This window comes from Manis javanica, chromosome 1 (assembly GCF_040802235.1).
Source record: "Manis javanica isolate MJ-LG chromosome 1, MJ_LKY, whole genome shotgun sequence".
Classification (NCBI taxonomy): Eukaryota; Metazoa; Chordata; class Mammalia; order Pholidota; family Manidae; genus Manis; species Manis javanica.
The window spans coordinates 225,813,429-225,829,285 of record NC_133156.1 but is presented as its reverse complement, the minus strand read 5'-3'; positions in this window follow the sequence as shown (position 1 = coordinate 225,829,285).

Sequence of the window (15,857 nt, the reverse complement as noted above, 5' to 3'; positions counted from 1 at the left end):
TCCTAAATAACAGTAAATAGCAAGTCCAACAGTAAGCAAGAGAATTGGATAATTCTCAGTAATCCATTCTACGTTTCAGATAATTTTTCATAACAATCTGAATTTCTGAAGAGTTACCAATTCTCCACCTGTATAATGTCCCAACTATAAACATGCCCACATCTGGTACAAAACGAGTAGAGTTTTCATGCCTGACTTGATTCTAAGAATCTGGAAGTTCAGTTTCATAGCCTTTGCCCAGTCAGCCAGTGCAGAGTGATACAGACTATTCCATCCTTCCTCCAGGAAACACTTTTGGATTGCCTACTATGCTCCAGGTGCTGTGTGTTATGCAGAAGAAAATTCAATTCTTCTTTGGGACTGAGAGCCTTATTGAGAAAACAGATGTACATCCAATTACAGTAGAATCTGACAAGTTTCTGCAGGATGCTGGGGGCCTCCCAGTGGGGGAGCAACTTGTGTCAGGGCTTCTGAGTTTTACCGGCCTGAATTCTGCCATTCAAAGCATGGTGTTTATTGCTGCACAAAGTACCCATAATATACTTTTATACCTCAATTCTAAGCTTGAAAACTTTAAAAAATGCATGACATAATTCCCTGACTTCTGAACCTGAGGATATAAAAATAACTTAAATTGATTAGGTGACTCTGGGTCATTATGCTAAATACACAATACCATCCTGGACTGTCACTCAGCAATGACCCAGAAACTAGTGAGTCATAAAGGACATATTCTCCCTACAATAAATAACCCAAGCATGCTATGTTTTTAAATTACTTTATCTGCTTTATATGGTTTTATGTCCCCTGCAGCACTGTCTGATATCACTTTAATATATGAAATACTCATCATAGTTACTATATGTTTTATATAAAAATGATGTAAATATATGAACATTGGACTGGTATTTTTCACATCATGAAAAATTATATTGATCCTGCAATGCAAAAGATAAATTATTCTGTATTTGGTCTTCCCATCTGAAAAATGGGTGGAATGACACAGTAATGATGGGGTAGTAAACTCATAAAGAGATGAAAAAAGTCAAAAGAATCTTCTACAAGACAAAGTTCTGAGCATTATGAGCAAGAGAAATATTTAAGTTTTGTAAGGGGTAATTGAATAGTTAATCTTGTTCCATATTACTTTGAAAAAGCTTTCAACACCTCATTGTGTTCAATTATACTCCTGATTGCTCAGATGGAGAAAATTTGGGAAAGCTGCAAGATGTTTAACTGTAAACTGCTGATGAAGTGCTTTCTCTTTGTCCTTGTGTCCTAAAAGGGCTGGATCCTGGATCCCTTGAAGGGATCTGTAGATTTTAGTTATTTTCTCTTTTAGTTTCCAGTATTTGTGGCCAGTGGCTCTTGTCAAAAGATTCAACAGCCAGTGTGATTTAAAGAAGAAAGCCAGTGAACCCTAAAGGCCCTCCCTTCACTCGGGCTATTACCTGAAGCAGGGGCAATGTTAGGCTACCTGAGGATGATGGACATTTGTGCCCCATGAATTGATGTCTCTGCATTCATTTTTGTTTGGTTTTTCCCTTCAAAATGTGTACCCTAGAAAGCTGAATATTCCATGTTTAAAGAGCAGTGATTTTCTGCAAAAGAATACCTGAAACAGAATTCCATTTCCTGAACCACTTACTTTCCTTCTGACATCCATAACATCACTGGAAATGAACCCATTTAGGAAAAAAACTGCTGCAATGATGGTATTCAGAGTCACCCAATTCAGTCTGTATTATGAATACCAGCTTTAGGTCCACAGGGAGAATTTCTTCCTAGCAGGTAGGACATACACTAAAGATGTCTTTTGCTTTCTTTCTCAGAAAGATAAAGACTCAAGAGCAAGAGAAAAACCTAGGCCTTTGATTCATTCAACCCATAATTATTTCTTGTCAAATATGTAAATATAAAACAGAGTTTTCATCTTCCCTGAATTGAGAAACCAGCAAGAAAGACTGTGACCCTATACTTCAAAAGACATGAATAGATTTTTTCCCCAAAGAAGACATACAGATGAGCAACAGATGCATGAAAAGATGCTCAACATCACTAATTATCAGGGAAGCGCAAATCAAAACCATAATGAGATATCACCTCACAGCAGTCAGGATGGCTCACATCAAAAAGACAAGAAATAGCAAGTGTCGGTGAGGATGTGGAGAAAAGGAAATCCTCATGCACCATTGTGTGCAATAGGAATGAAAACTGGTGCCGCCACTATGGAAAGCAATTTGGAGGTTCCTCAGGAAATTAAAAATAAAAATGCCATACAGGGAGCCAAGATGGCGGCGTGAGTAGAGCAGCAGAAATCTCCTCCCAAAACCACATTTATCTATGAAAATATAACAAAGACAACTCTTCCTAAAATAGAGACCAGAGGACACAGGACAACATCCAGACCATATCCACACCTGCAAGAACCCAGCACCTTGCAAAGGGGGGCTCTACCATTTTGGAGGAGCAGCCCGAGCCAGGCCACACCCACAGCAACAGCAGAGATAAACCCCATAGCAACAAGGCAAGAAGCAGAAGCCCTGTCTGCGCACAGCTGACAAGCACAAGACACTAGAGGTCGCTATTCACCCAGGAGAGGAAGGCCACAAACCAACAAGAAAGAAAGCTCTCCCAGCTGTCACTCGTACCAGCTCTGCAAACTATCTCTATCACCATGAAAAGGCAAAACTACAGGCAGACAAAGATCACAGAGACAACACCTGAGAAGGAGACAGACCTAACCAGTCGTCCTGAAAAAGAATTCAAAATAAAAATCATGAACATGCTGACAGAGATGCAGAGAAAAATGCAAGAGCAATGGGATGAGATGTAGAGAAAAATGCAAGAGCAATGGGATGAAGACCGGAGGGAGATCACAGATGTCAGGAAGGAGATCACAGAAGTGAAACAATCCCTGGAAGGGTTTATAAGCAGAATGGATAAGATGCAAGAGGCATTGAAGGAATAGAAACCAGAGAACAGGAATGTATAGAAGCTGACATAGAGAGAGAGAAAAGGATCTCCAGGAACGAAACAATACTAAGGGAACTATGTGACCAATCCAAAAGGAACAAGATCCGTATTATAGGGGTACCAGAAGAAGAAGAGAGAGGAAAAGGGATAGAAAGTCTCTTTGAAGAAATAATTGCTGATAACTTCCCCAAACTGGGGGAGGCAATAATTGAACAGTCCACAGAAATACACAGAACCCCCAACAGAAAGGATCCAAGGAGGACAACACCAAGATACATAATATATAAAATGGCAAGGATCAATGACAAGGAAAGAGTTTTGAAGGCAGCTAGAGAGAAAAAGGTCACCTATAAAGGAAAACCCATCAGGCTAACATCAGACTTCGCGACAGAAAACCTACAGGCCAGAAGAGAATGGCATGATATATTTAATGCAATGAAACAGAAGGGCCTTGAACCAAGGATACCGTATCTAGCATGACTATCATTTAAATATGATGGAGGGATTAAACAACTCCCAGACAAGCAAAAGCTGAGGGAATTTGCTTCCCACAAACCACCTCTACAGGGCATCTTACAGGGACTGCTCTAGATGGGAGCACTCCTAGAAAGAGCACAGAACAAAACACACAGCATATGAAGAATGGAGGAGGAGGAATAAGAAGGGAGAGAAGAAAAGAATCTCCAGACAGTGTATATAACAGCACAATAAGCGAGCTAAGTTAGGCAGTAAGATACTAAAGAAGCTAACCTTGAACCTTTGGTAACCACAAATCTAAAGCCTGCAATGGCAATAAGTACATATCTCTCAATAGTCACCCTAAATGTAAATGCACTTAATGCACCAATCAAACAACACAGAGTAATAGAATGGATAAAAAAGCAAGACCCATCTATATGCTGCTTACAAGAAACTCACCTCAAACCCAAAGACATGCACAGACTAAATGTCAAGGGATGGAAAAACATATTTCAGGCAAATAACAGTGAGAAGAAAGCAGGGGTTGCAGTACTAATATCAGACAAAATAGACTTCAAAGCAAAGAAAGTAACAAGAGATAAAGAAGGACACTGCATAATCATAAAGGGCTCAGTCCAACAAGAGGATATAACCATTATAAATATAAATGCACCCAATACAGGAGCACCAGCATTTGTGAAACAAATACTAACAGAACTAAAGAGGGAAATAGACTGCAATGCATTCATTTTAGGAGACTTCAACACACCACTCACCCCAAAGGATAGATCCACCGGGCAGAAAATAAGTAAGGACACACAGGCACTGAACAACACACTAGAACAGATGGACCTAATAGACATCTATAGAACTCTACATCCAAAGGCAACAGGATATACATTCTTCTCAAGTGCACATGGAACATTCTCCAGAATAGACCACATACTAGCTCACAAAAAGAGCCTCAGTAAATTCCAAAATACTGAAATTCTACCAACCAATTTTTCAGACCACAAAGGTATAAAACTAGAAATAAATTCTACAAAGAAAAAAAAAGGCTCACAAACACATGGAGGCTTAACAACATGCTACTAAATAATCAATGGATCAATGAACAAATCAAAATAGAGATCAAGGAATATATAGAAATAAATGACAACAACAACACAAAGCTCCAACTTCTGTGGGACGCAGCGAAAGCAGTCTTAAGAGGAAAGTATATAGCGATCCAGACACACTTGAAGAAGGAAGAACAATCCCAAATGAATAGTCTAACATCACAATTATTGAAACTGGAAAAAGAAGAACAAATGAGGCCTAAAGTCAGCAGAACGAAGGACATAATAAAGATCAGAGAAGAAATAAACAAAATTGAGAAGAATAAAACAATAGCAAAAATCAATGAAACCAAGAGCTGGTTCTTTGAGAAAATAAACAAAATAGATAAGCCTCTAGCCAAACTTATTAAGAGAAAAAGAGAATCAACACAAATCAACATAATCAGAAATGAGAACGGAATAATCACGACAGATTCCACAGAAATACAAAGAATTATTAAAGACTACTATGAAAACCTATATGCCAACAAGCTGGAAAACCTAGAAGAAATGGACAACTTCCTAGAAAAATACAACCTCCCAAGACTGACCAAGGAAGAAACACAAAAGTTAAACAAACCAATTATGAGCAAAGAAATTGAAACGGTAATCAAATAACTACCCAAGAACAAAACCCCGGGGTCGGACGGATTTACCTCGGAATTTTATCAGACACACAGAGAAGACATAATACCCATTCTCCTTAAAGTGTTCCAAAAAATAGAAGAGGAGGGAATACTCCCAAACTCATTCTATGAAGCCAACATCACCCTACTACCAAAACCAGGCAAAGACCCCACCAAAAGAGAAAGTTACAGACCAATATCCCTGATAAATGTAGATGCAAAAATACTCAATAAAATATTAGCAAACAGAATTCAACAGTATATCAAAAGGATCATACACCATGACCAAGTGGGATTCATCCCAGGGATGCAAGGATGCTACACCATTCAAAATTCCATCAACATCATCCACCACATCAACAAAAAGAAAGACAAAAACCACATGATCATCTCCATAGGTGTTGAAAAAGCATTGGACAAAATTCAACATCCATTCATGATAAAAACTGTCAGCAAAATGGGAATAGAGGGCAAGTACCTCAACATAATAAAGGCCATATATGATAAACCCACAGCCAACATTATACTGAACAGCGAGAAGCTGAAAGCATTTCCTCTGAGAACGGGAACTAGACAGGGATGTCCACTCTCCCCACTGTTATTTAACATAGTACTGGAGGTCCTAGCCATGGTAATCAGACAAAACAAAGAAATACAAGGAATCCAGATTGGTAAAGAAGAAGTTAAACTGTCACTATTTGCAGATGACATGATATTGTACATAAAAAACCCTAAAGACTCCACTCCAAAACTACTAGAACTGATATCAGAATACAGCAAAGTTGCAGGATACAAAATTAACACACAGAAACCTGTGGCTTTCCTATACACTAACAATGAGCCAATAGAAAGAGAAATCAGGAAAACAATTCCATTCACCATTGCATCAAAAAGAATAAAATACCTAAGAATAAACCTAACCAAAGAAGTGAAAGACCTATACCCTGAGAACTATAAGTCACTCTTAAGAGAAATTAAAGGGACACTAACAAATGGAAACTCATCCCATGCTCATGGCTAGGAAGAATTAATATCATCAAAATGGCCATCCTGCCCAAAGCAATATACAGATTTGATGTAATCCCTATCAAATTACCAGCAACATTCTTCAATGAACTGGAGCAAATAATTCAAAAATTCATATGGAAACACCAAAGACCCCGAATAGCCAAAGCAATCCTGAAAAAGAAGAATAAAGTAGGGGGGATCTCACTCCCCAACTTCAAGCTCTACTAGAAAGCCATAGTAATCAAGACAATTTGGTACTGGCACAAAAACAGAGCCACAGACCAGTGGAACAGATTAGAGACTCCAGAAACTAACCCAAACATATATGGTCAATTAATATTTGATAAAGGAGCCATGGACATACAATGGCGAAATGACAGTCTCTTCAACAGATGGTGCTGGCAAAACTGGACAGCTACATGTAGGAGAATGAAACTGGACCATTGTCTAACCCCATATACAAAAGTAAATTCAAAATTGATCAAAGACCTGAATGTAAGTCATGAAACCATTAAACTCGTGGAAAAAAACATAGGCAAAAACCTCTTAGACATAAACATGAGTGACCTCTTCTTGAACATATCTCCCCGGGCAAGGAAAACAACAGCAAAAATGAGCAAGTGGGACTACATTAAGCTGAAAAGCTTCTGTACAGTGAAAGACACCATCAATAGAACAAAATGGAACCCTACAGTATGGGAGAATATATTTGAAAATGACAGATCCGATAAAGGCTTGATGTCCAGAATATATAAAGAGCTCACACGCCTCAACAAACAAAAAACAAATAACCCAATTAAAAAATGGGCAGAGGAACAGACAGTTCTCTAAAAAAGAAATACAGATGGCCAACAGACACATGAAAAGATGCTCCACATCGCTAATTATCAGAGAAATGCAAATTAAAACTACAATGAGGTATCACCTCACACCAGTAAGGATGGCTGCCATCCAAAAGACAAACAACAACAAATGTTGGCGAGGCTGTGGAGAAAGGGGAACCCTCCTACACTGCTGGTGGGAATGTAAATTAGTTCAACCATTGTGGAAAGCAGTATGGAGGTGCATCAAAATGCTCAAAACAGACCTACCATTTGACCCAGGAATTCCACTCCTAGGAATTTACCCTAAGAACGCAGCAATCAAGTTTGAGAAAGACAGATGCACTCCTATGTTTATCGCAGCACTATTTACAATAGCCAAGAATTGGAAGCAACCTAAATGTCCATCTGTAGATGAATGGATAAAGAAGATGTGGTACATATACACAATGGAATACTACTCAGCCATAAGAAGTGGAAAAATCCTACCATTTGCAGCAACATGGATGGAGCTGGAGAGTATTATGCTCAGTGAAATAAGCCAAGCGGAGAAAGAGAAATACCAAATGATTTCACTCATCTGAGGAGTATAGGAACAAAGGAAAAACTGAAGGAACAAAACAGCAGCGGAATTACAGAACCCAAAAATGGACTAACAGGTACCAAAGGGAAAGGAACTGGGGAGGATGGGTGGGCAGGGAGGGATAAGGAGGGGGGAAGAAGAAGGTGGGTATTAAGATTAGCATGCATGGGGGGGAGGGAGAAAGGGGAGGGTGGGCTGCACAACACAGAGAGGACAAGTAGTGACTCTACAACATTTTGCTAAGCTGATGGACAGTAACCGTAATGTGGTTGTTAGGGGGGACCTGATATAGGGGAGAGCATAGTAAACGTAGTATTCTTCATGTAAGTGTAGATTAAAAATTTTAAAAAAAAAAAAAAAGAAAGAAAGAAAGAAAGAAAGAAAAGGGGGATTACTCCTTGATAGGATAAAACTATTGGTAAATCAAAGATCAATGCAAGCTTTAAATATCCTTAATGTTGATCACTTAAAGGGTGTCAGATGATCAGCTATGGAGGTACTCTTTTCTGATAATATTCCTTTATCTTAATAAAAAAAAAAAAAAAAGCTGTTCCTGTGTGCTGACCTCCAATGGATTCTGCACAGTGGTATAGAGGGCATGTCAAAGTGTGGGCAAAGGGTCTCTTTGTTTCTATGCAGAAGACCAAGGCCTAGCTTGGATACCCAGAAAATGAACTAAGATACGATATGAGGAGGAGCTTCCGGCATCAGCACTCTCTGGAGGACTTGTGCCAGGGGGATGATCATCAAAAAGCCTCCACAGGGATCCGGACGATGCTGCGATTGTGGCTGCATCCAGCCCACCGTCTCCTGGACTTGGACTTGCCATAGGAATGAGGAGGGAGATGTCTAGGCTGGCATGTGCATACAGTGAGACAACGAATTTGACCGGATCTGTACTGTTGGAACTCAACCAGGAGTTGGGAGGGGTGCAAGTTGTAGCACTCCAAAATCTCATGACTATAGACTATCTACGGTTAAAAGAACATATGGGATGTGAACAGATCCCAGAAATGGGCTGCTTTAATTTGTCTGATTGTTCAAGTACAGTTGGACAATATCCATCATATCATAGATAAATTCTCGCAAATGCCTAGGGTGCCTAAATGGTTTTCTTGGCTTCACTGGAGATGGATGGTAATTATAGATTTGCTTTGTTTATGTCACCATATTCCTATTACGTTAATATGTGTGTGCAAATTAGTAGTTTAAAACCTATACATACTTAAGGTACTCTACAAGAAGATATGACAAAGAAATAATCAATCCTCCCATGTTTCCTTCCATATGCTACCTCTATAGCTTTTCTTCTTCCTTCCTAATTACAACCCTTAAATAGAATTCGTGCCTCATATCGAATTTACCGAGTATCATAATTCCTCCAGGTGGTAAAGATACCTGGAGAGAAGTGCTGGGCATAGAAGCCACAGGGCATAAATCTGCAAAGAAGTAAAAAGGTAACCTTTTCAAACAATATGGCTTCTCTCTCACTTACCAACTTTACATTTCCCTTTATGGCCCTGGAAGATGGCTGGTTAGCCAGAGACGGGTAAGATTCCTCAAGGGAGGAACAACCTAAGACAGGCACAGTCGCATGGGGGCCATCAGGTGAGAATTTGGGGATCAACAGAGGTGAGGCTCAGAACCTCACCCCCCCTGCTTTGAGAGAAATCTTCTGCATCCGTGGATGTCTTGCTGCCCTTGTCTAGCCTGGATTAATACTTAGTCCATAGGCACACACCTGATCATCTGATCATCTACATTTGCCCTCTTACAGCACTAAACTATGTTTTCTACCTTTATCTTGCATCTACCTACCACTTCAGCATTTTATTAAAAATAAAAATAATAATAATAATAGAGGGAGAAATGTGGGATCAACATATAAATCAAGTACAAAAATCAAATGAATATTCATATTTGACCTGATTGTTTATGGGTCATAATGCGTGATCAAAACCGAAAGTTTCTGTGATGAATGCCCTTGTACTGTTCACCATGTAAGAATTTATTCACTATGAAAGAATTCATTCACCATGTAAGAACTTGTTCGTTATGCTTCAGAAGATTGGAGACTGATGAGAATTAGGCTTGAGATGGATTAATGATTGTACATTGAGCATTGACCCCCCCTATACTGAATTTTATTGTTGTTAACAACCATTTGATCAATAAATATGAGAGATGCCCTCAAAAAAAAAAAAATGGGCAGAGGATCTGAACAGACAGTTCTCCAAAAAAGAAATACAGATGGCCAACAGACACATGAAAAGATGCTCCACATCGCTAATTATCAGAGAAATGCAAATTAAAACTACAATGAGGTATCACCTTACACCAGTAAGGATGGCTGCCATCCAAAAGACAAACAACAACAAATGTTGGCGAGGCTGTGGAGAAAGGGGAACCCTCCTACACTGCTGGTGGGAATGTAAATTAGTTCAACCATTGTGGAAAGCAGTATGGAGGTGCATCAAAATGCTCAAAATAGACTTAACATTTGACCCAGGAATTGCACTCCTAGGAATTTACCCTAAGAATGCAGCAATCAAGTATGAGAAAGACCAATGCACCCCTATGTTTATCACAGCACTATTTACAATAGCCAAGAATTGGAAGCAACCTAAATGTCCATTGGTAGTGGAATGGATAAAGAAGATGTGGTAGATATACACAATTGAATACTACTCAGCCATAAGAAGAGGGAAAATCCTACCATTGCAGCAACATGGATGGAGCTGGAGGGTATTATGCTCAGTGAAATAAGCCAAGCGGAGAAAGAGAAATACCAAATGATTTCACTCATCTGAGGAGTATAAGAACAAAGGAAAAACTGAAGGAACAAAACAGCAGCAGAATTACAGAACCCAAAAATGGACTAACAGGTACCAAAGGGAAAGGGACTGGGGAGGATGGGTGGGCAGGGAGGGATAAGGAGGGGGAAGAAGAAAGGGAATATTAAGATTAGCATGCATGGGGGGGGGGAGGGAGAAAGGGGAGGGCTGTACAATACAGAGAAGACAAGTAGTGATTCTACAACATTTTGCTATGCTGATGGACAGTGACTGTAATGTGGTTTATAGGGGGGACCTGGTATAGGGGAGAGCCTAGTAAACATAATATTCTTCATGTAAGTGTAGATAAAGATTTAAAAAAAGAGAAAAGAAAGAAAGAAAAGGGGGATTACTCCTTGATAGGATAAAACTAATGGTAAATCAAAGATTAATGCATGCTTTAAATATCCTTAATTTTGATCACTTAAAGGGTGTCAGATGATCGGCTATGGAGGTACACTTTTCTGATAATATTCCTTTCTCTTAATAAAAAAAAAAAAGCAGTTCCTGTGTGGTGACCTCCAATGAGTTCTACACAATGGTATAAAGGGCATATCAAAGTGTGGGCAAACGGTCTGTTTGTTTTTATACAGAAGATCAAAGCCTAATTTGGCTACCCAGAAAATGAACTAAGATACGATATGAAGAAGAGCTTCCAACATCAGCACTCTCTGGAAGACTCATACCAGAAGATGATCATCAAAAAACCTCCACAAAGATCCAGGTGATGCTGCAGTTGTAGCTGCATCCATCCCACCATTTCCTTGACTTGCCATTGGAATGAAGAAGGAGATATCTAGGCTGGCCTGTGCATACAGTAAAACAACAAATTTGACTGGATCTATACTGTTGGAACTCAACCAAGAATTAGGAGAATTGCAAGTTGTAGCGCTCCAAAATCTTACGACTACAGACTATCTACGGTTAAAAGAACATATGGGATGTGAACAGTTCCCAGAAATGGGTTGCTTTAATTTGTCTGATTTCTCTCAGACTGTTCAAGTACAGTTGGACAATATCCATCATATCATAGACAAATTTTCACAAATGCCTAGGGTGCCTACTGGTTTTCTCGGCTTCACTGTAGATGGCTGGTAATTATAGATCTGCTTTGTTAATATTAAAAAAAAATGCCATACAATCCAACAATTCCATTTCTAGGCCTATACCTGAAAACAGAAACACTAATTTGAGAAGGTATAGGCACCCTTATGATTCCTGCAGCATTATTTACAAGAGTCAAGATAATATGGAAGCAAGTGTCCACTGACAGATGAATGGATGAAGATGATGTGATACACACCACACACACACACACACACACACACACACACACACACATTGGAACATTACTCAGCCTTAAAAAATAATGAAATCTTGCCCTTTGTGATAACTTGGATGGAGAAGACCTAGGGGGTATTAAGCTAAGTAAAATAAGCCACATAAAGAAAGACAAATACTGTATGATTTCACTTACATGCAAAGTCTAAAAAACAAAAACACAAGACAAACCAGAAACAGACTCTTGCGTACAGAGAACAAATACTAGTTGCTAGAGGGAAGAGGCATGAGGGAATGGGTGAAATAGGTGAAGGACATAATGAGGTACAAAATTCCAGTTATAAAATAAATAAGTCACGGGGATGGAAAGTACAGCATAGGGAATATAGTCAATAGTATTGTATTAACTTTGTATGGTGACAGATGGTAACTAGACTTATCTTGGGAATCATTTCATAATGTATATAAATGTTGAATCACTAGACTGTATACAGAAACTAATATGATATTGTATGTCAATTATACTCAAAAGAAAAAGTAGAGATGCACACCTAATCAGACTCCTCCTACATATTTCTCAGTTTTTCTGTTGTCCATGGATGTAGGTCCGGGCTTGTGTATGAGCCACAGCCTCTGGTTATGGTTGACAAATAGCATGCACAGGGATCTCAAGATGTTCCTACTTTCTGGCAGAGCCAAAAGAACAGTTTCAAAGGCTTCCAGAACTGAATGTGTGTGCGGGGTCGGGGTGGGGATGTCCTCCCAGGAACTGGGATAACCCAAGATAAGTCAAAGGAAGGATCCTATGGCACAAACCACAGCTAAAGTCCTATTGTGCCAGGCTGCTCCAAGCACACAGCTGTCCATCAGGGGTAGAGTCAGCAAGTGAATCATCTCTGACAGCCTTCCTGAAGCCATCTGCGCTTTCTGAAGCCCTGCACTGGGAATCGGGGTCCTCTCAATGCCTCTTGAAGCGACAGGTGCCTAGGGCAAGTCATGGGAATAGATGGTGGCTGACATTCATATGTTATGCCTTAGCTACTTGTCACATATAAGAAGATTTTAAAACATTTAAATAGTTTCTCTGGGCAGGGTAGGTATTTTGTCTACTGATGAGAACACAGTTGACAATGAATATTTTATTAAATCAAGTGTTTCAAAATCATTCTTGCCCTATTAGACATTTAGGAAATTTTGGATAGTAAATTCAAATACTCTTATCAAACCATTCTTATATGGGGAGCTCTCCAACAAACATTTGGACACAAAATCAACATAGTGAGACATTCATAGAATTTTTTGTTTCTCTTCAACAAGAGTCTGGGGTGATTCCCCATCTTTTGTTTTTCTTCTTTTTCTTTTCTTTCCTGAGCGTGCAATTCTTCTTTGAATTTTCATTCCTACAGTTTACAAATCTTGCAGAGAATTTGGTCACTAAATGCTTCACTCAACAGGAAACTCATAAAACATGGAGGAGAAAATCAGTTCACCTACAGGAAAAAATTCTAACGACTTTAAAACAAAAATTCAGGACTTCACATTGACAAAAAAGTAGAGTTTTGTATCCTCTGAGCTTTATCTTTCCCTTTCCAAGTTTTGGCCAGAGGGTCCTGCCACAGAGTTTGCTCTTTCAGTTCTGGAAGGTACTGCATGGAGTGTTAACAGCAGGAGTCAACGTGGATGTTACTGGTATCTCCCACATGACCCCTGGTGTCCCACAGGGCAATCATTATTTCCTCTGTATGTCTGTCAGCTAGAAGACTGAAGGAGACGCAGTAGGAGATCAATCAACATCAGCTAAACAAATAACTGAGTGTCACAATATAAAATCAATACACACTAATTTTAGAAATTTTGGTAAATGCCTATGGGTATGTGTATATGTACATAATGTCACTGTCCTAAGTTAGCCACTGTTAACATTGCAGTGAAAGTTTTTGGATGATTTCCTATGATATTTATTAAAGTTCCTGAAGAGTTCATAGTGATATAATTCTGTAAAAGTTCATCAAGGCTGTCATGAGGACCTAAGAGAGGCAGTGACCTGTGATTGAAAGAGAGGCTGAGAGGATGCCATTAAGGGTGAATCTTTTCATATAAGCTTGAGCAAGCTACAGAATCATTTACTCCAGAAAATCACACTGAGGTGCCTTCAAGAACAGTTCAAAGGAAGAACAGATTATCTATAACTCCATGAAAAAAAAAAGCTGTAGGTCTGTAAATTTCTGTTTATGCCAGCTGATACATAGCACTTGACCCTTCCCATCCCATAATCTATGCATCTCCATTATTTCCCTTGATATGTCCCGGCCTCAAATTTAATTCTGCTTTGACTGACAGTGAGAGTTGTTCATCCTCCAATATTTACAGAAAACATCAATTTCCATAAGCCTAGATACTTATGAATTACATTAGAATTATTCCTGTGATATATGGGAAATGTACTGCTGACCTAGTTAGAATTCTTCCAAAAGTGCTTTGTAGTGCATTTGAGAAGTTTAACATGCAGGGCAGCCTGTTTAGAACAGGTTCTACTTAATTCATCATGGCCAGCTGCCATGACAGGTACTTTAAGTCTGGGCCAAGCACAAGCTTATTCAATCCCAAATACTCATGTCTGCCCTCCTAGAACACGTAGCAGCGGCTGCGGTTTATGTAGGTTCCTTCTCGTTGAATGACCTCTCTTTGCTCACCATATGGCCATTTCTCATTCGCGATTATCATAAATCTATTTGAACCCTTCTCACAAAATCTGCAGTCCTTTTCTTTATTCATCAAGATCCCCTCCATTCTTCAAATAAGGAGTTTCCAAATTTATAGTTTCTCACACTATCCATGCCCTAACTAACCAGAACATAAATCTCAAAGTAATAAAGGAATTATATGAGAAAATATTATGTGCCAGCATATGAAAGTATTGGCCACAGAGTCAAAGCTCAAAAATATTAAAAAATAAAGAAAAAAAAGAGGGGAAAAAAATAACGTGTCAGTAATTCATTCAGCAAACATTCATTGCAAGCCTACTATGTGCCAGATACTTGGGTCAGGGCTGAAGTTACAAATAGTGAACAAAACGGATGGAGTCCCTACTCTGAAGAATGTTATGATCTACAGGTGAACAGAGATATTAACAAGCTACTTCAAGATACATATAAAATGGCAAAAGTGGTATGTACTATTGCTGAGGTGTGTCAGTGCCATGAGAGCAATCGATTAGGGGATGTAGTGTAGGCAGTGGGTGTTGGAGCATTTCCCCAAGAAAAGAATGACTAAGCTAAGAGCTGAAAGGAAGGAGCATGTATTAAAGCCATAGGGCGGCAAAGAGCACTGCATGTTTGAGAAATGAATGAGACCCATATGGATGGAACTGAGAGAGCTGGTATGAATGCTGTGGACAATTAGCCTGGGGAAGTTAAGGAGGGCCCAGACAATGCTGAGGCTTTTAGGACTTCTTAAACTAGAAGCAATGAGGAATTGTTGATTTAAATAGGATCAAACACTATAGATTCAGCCACATGATTCACCCACAGCACTGTTTTCCTCACACTATTTTCTTGCTCATTGTTCACACATGATATTAATACACCTTTTGTTTTGTGGATGCTTATAAAAGGAAATGCTCAAATAAAATTGGGATGGGCTATACTGGACATTCAACTTGAAAGCATGCTTCTGTGGATGGCTCAAATCCCTTGCTTTTCATTCCTCTTCCCAAAGTTTTTTTTTTTTTCTTTTCTTGGGGGCAGGGGATGCAATATTTTTCTGTTGTTCTATTGGTCACTTTAGTACGCAGGGATGTTCTGCATTATCTCTTATTTGTGACAGCAATAACATGTCTCTGTACGCTGTCCCATGGAGGTAGCTAGCAGGTGGCCTTTTGGAATCATTTCTGTTTCCCAGTCGATAACTATGGTAAAACAGCCTGTGACATTTACACAGGCATCCTGTCACATTCTCTGATTGTCATGGTCCTGGAGTTACTGGGGAGGAAAAAATATTGAAACTTGTTTTCAAGTAGAGTTTGGAAAGATACAGGGAAAGGATAAAGCAACTGGCAGAACCCAAATTTAAATATGGCAACAAGAGCCTAAGAGAACGAGTAACAAATATGGAAAAGAGACACTGGCATGATAAAGCATGCAAAATCTCCACCATCTAGAGGCCAGATGCAC